General features: G+C 38.7%; 1 non-coding gene across 1 annotated transcript; it reads left to right on the forward strand.

The window, feature by feature from the left end:
- The first annotated feature begins 616 nt into the window (after positions 1–616).
- LOC141709946 (small nucleolar RNA R71) lies at positions 617–723 on the forward strand. The gene has a single exon (XR_012570495.1). It is a non-coding gene; the product is annotated as a small nucleolar RNA R71 (small nucleolar RNA).
- Positions 724–3,662: the final 2,939 nt, after the last annotated feature.

The raw sequence follows: 3,662 nt of genomic DNA on the forward strand, positions 1-3,662 counted from the left end.
TTTGCACAATAGCTTGAGCTCCTCGAAATCAGCACTAGAAGGTGGAGCAGCACCTCCTTGTTGAGGATATGATTGTCTTTGAGCATAATGCTGTGGTTGCTGGAATCCAGGTGGATTAAACTGCTTACTGATAGGGTGCTGATATGGTTACTGAACAACATTCTGATTATTACTCTAGCTGAAATTGGAATGATTTCTATTGTTAGGATGATAAGTAGCTGGCACAGGCTGCTGCGGTCGCTGATAATTGTTCACATACTGAACAGATTCATTCACAAGAGAACACTGATCTGTAGCATGAGAGCCTGCACAAAGCTCATAGACCATAGCTATCTGATTGACTCCATAGTTGGCTAAAGAATCGACCTTCAAAGACAGTGCTTGGAGCTCTGCTGTAATAGTTGTAGCTGCATCGACTTCTAGAATACCTGCTACCTTCCCAGGCATCATCCTTTGAGTTATGTTTTGATGCTCATTTGCAGCCATAGTTTCAATAATATTATAAGCCTCAGTATAGCTTTTGGCCAACAAGGCGCCTCCAGCTGCTGCATCGAGCATGGGCCTTGATTGGGCCCCCAAACCATTATAGAAACCAGTGATCACCATCCAGTCAGGCATACCATGATGTGGACACTTTCTGAACATCTCCTTGTAGCGCTCCCAAGCTTCGCGCATAGATTCTGTTGGTTGCTGCGCAAACTGAGTAAGAGCACTCCTCATAGCTGCAGTCTTTGCCATTGGATAGAACTTCACCAGAAACTTTTGCGCAAGATATTTCCAAGTAGTGATGGACCCAGCTGGCTCAGAATGTAACCAGTCCTTAGCTTTATCCCTTAGTGAGAATGGGAAAAACCTCAGCTTGATAGCCTCATCAGTCACACCATTATATTTGAAAGTACTACAGATCTCAATAAAATTCCTGATATGCATGTTGGGGTCTTCAGTCACAGCACCTCCGAAAGAAACAGAATTCTGCACCATCTGAATAGTGCCCGACTTGATTTCAAAAGTATTAGCTGAATAGCCGGATGAAGAATGCTTGACTGAATGTCATCAATTTTAGGCCGAGAAAAGCCCATAAGAGCTGGATCTGCTGCTGGAACTATACGATCACCCATGATTACTAGTTCTTTCTGCTCACTCTCTTTATCCGAATCTTCAAAATTTATCTTCTCTGGAATATCAAGAACTGAGTCTGTCTCCTCAGCCGTATCTAAAGTTCTCTTGCGAGTGCGAGAACGTGTTTGCATAAACACTCGCTAGAATACCTGAAACATAACCGAAAATAATAAGTAACACATCTTAATCAATGAGTCCTAATGACCACTGATGGCAAGTACATAAACTAAACAAATACGTCGAGTCCTCGACAGCGGCGCCAAAAATTTGTTAGGCACAAAACACGCGCTAATAATTCACGCAAGTATACGCGTTCGCAAGTAATATAGAATAAATTCTAGTTCGTTCCCACAGAGACTCAGACTAATTATGTTCAATTAACACTTACTCACCAATGTATGATTACTTCTCAATGTCAAGACAATAACACTTAGATTTGATTAACTAATTATTAACTATAATTAACTACGAGAATTAAACACTTAATTGACACTTGAATTAACAATATTAAACACACATGAGATCATAACTTCATTACTACTTCCTTCATTAGTTATCGTTATTACCCTTAGCATGTAACGGTGATGATATTAATCGAACAACACGAAACTGATAAAAGCCAACTTTCGTTGTACTAATACCATTCTACCAAACATCCACAATTAAGATAGAAGTTGAATAGGCATCAATTATGTTGAGACCATATATGTCTACAGAATTTGACAACATAATGATTTAAGCACAAGTTATTCCTTATGATTACATAGGGCAAGTAAAATGGTTAGAGTTACCCACTAATCATGCATACACATACATGAACCTATGCTAGCATGGCAAGTTCTAAACTTCGAGATCCACCGTCGCTTCACAGGAGATTAACAGACTATCTTATATGTTCGCGATGCACATAAGACGAATAAGCACAACCTATGCTAGATATCATACAATCATCACATACTAAGGTATTAACCAACTAACTAAAGAAATCCATAGTAAATCCGTTATGACCCCATGATCACGATTAGCCCATGATAGAACTCATCGTCACCATGGGTTCATATGAAAACATGATAATAACATACAATATAAACTAATAAAAAATCTTATTAAAACCAGAGTACGTCACAAGAGTAATAAGGTTCAAATTAAAGAAAACTAGCATCCACTGATACAACGAATAAAAGAATCACAAGAAAACGTATGCTTCCTCTTATTCGTTGTGATGTGATAAAATGGTCTTCTTCCATCTCTCCTTGCTCCTTGCTTGATACCACCCTCTGTGAAATGTCTATGAGAACTACTTATATAGAAGCCCACAAGAACCAGCCGTCTCAGAAGTCCATCAGAATAAGGATTATAAAGTCAGTATTAAAATTCTCGTCCCTGAGCGGCCGCCCCAGATTCCTGAGCGGGCACCCAAGCTCCCAAGAAGCCGCCCAGCATCCTGAGCGGGCGCCCAAGCACCTTCTGGAAAATTCTGAATTCTGCTCCTGATTTTGCTGCTTTCTGCCCCCAACTTTCCACAACCAATGCCAAGCACTTCCCTAGGCTTATTTCTGATGAATTCTTCCTACATACGCAAGTTATACCCTGAAATGCAAAAACACTAGAAAAACGCATCAAATACACAAAATACCTGATTTCAAGACATCAATTCAAGCCATTATAAGACGTTCTAAGTGGTATAAAATGCCACTTATCAGTTTGCTACAAAACCTGGGTTCTTTGTAAGTAAGGAACTCAGCTTCTTCCTTGAGAGAGTTACTAGAAAAACTAGATTTGGTTGATACAATTTAAAAGCAAAGGACCAGTGTTTACTTTAAAGATTAGTAAACACAGGTTTACACAGCATGTAATAAGATTTACTAAACCATACTTTAAGTTATCTCTAAAGCTCTCCATTTTTGGCTTAGTGTATCCGTGTGAATCCTTTAAATCTGTGACTTTCCTTTATCAGTTAATCTTGGCCTTTGATCTTGTACTCTTCAAGCTGCTTTTGTAGACTTTTCAATCTAAGCGATTAGATCATTTGTTGATTGCTAATCCTGAATATTTAACTTGTCTGCATTCTGTACTTTGAGGTTCATATCGAGATCTCCAGTTTGATCTATAGAGAACTGACATCTCGATAAGTATAATAGCTTATCGAGATCTTTGAGTTCTCTATAAGTGTCTTTGACTTGTCGAGGTCTCTGAGTTCTCTATAAGTGAACTTGGCTTGTCGAGGATTCCAAATTTATGCATGTGGATGACTTGTCGATAACTCTGAGATCTCTATAAACATTTTGACTTATCGATATCTCTGAGTTCGCTAATGCAGATGACTTGTCGATATCTAAGAGATCTCTATATACATTTTTACTTGTAGATATCTCTGAGATCTCTAATGATAATTTGACTTGTCGATATCTTCAATCTTCATATCTTCATTTGACTTGTCGATATCTCTGAGACTTCTCTATAAGATGTTTTGGACTTCTCGATAAGTCATTCTGGAGTTCTCGAATGACTGCTCTATAGGCCTTGATATGTGACTTGTAGAT

Source organism: Apium graveolens, chromosome 2 (genome assembly GCF_009905375.1).
Source record: "Apium graveolens cultivar Ventura chromosome 2, ASM990537v1, whole genome shotgun sequence".
Taxonomy (NCBI): Eukaryota; Viridiplantae; Streptophyta; class Magnoliopsida; order Apiales; family Apiaceae; genus Apium; species Apium graveolens.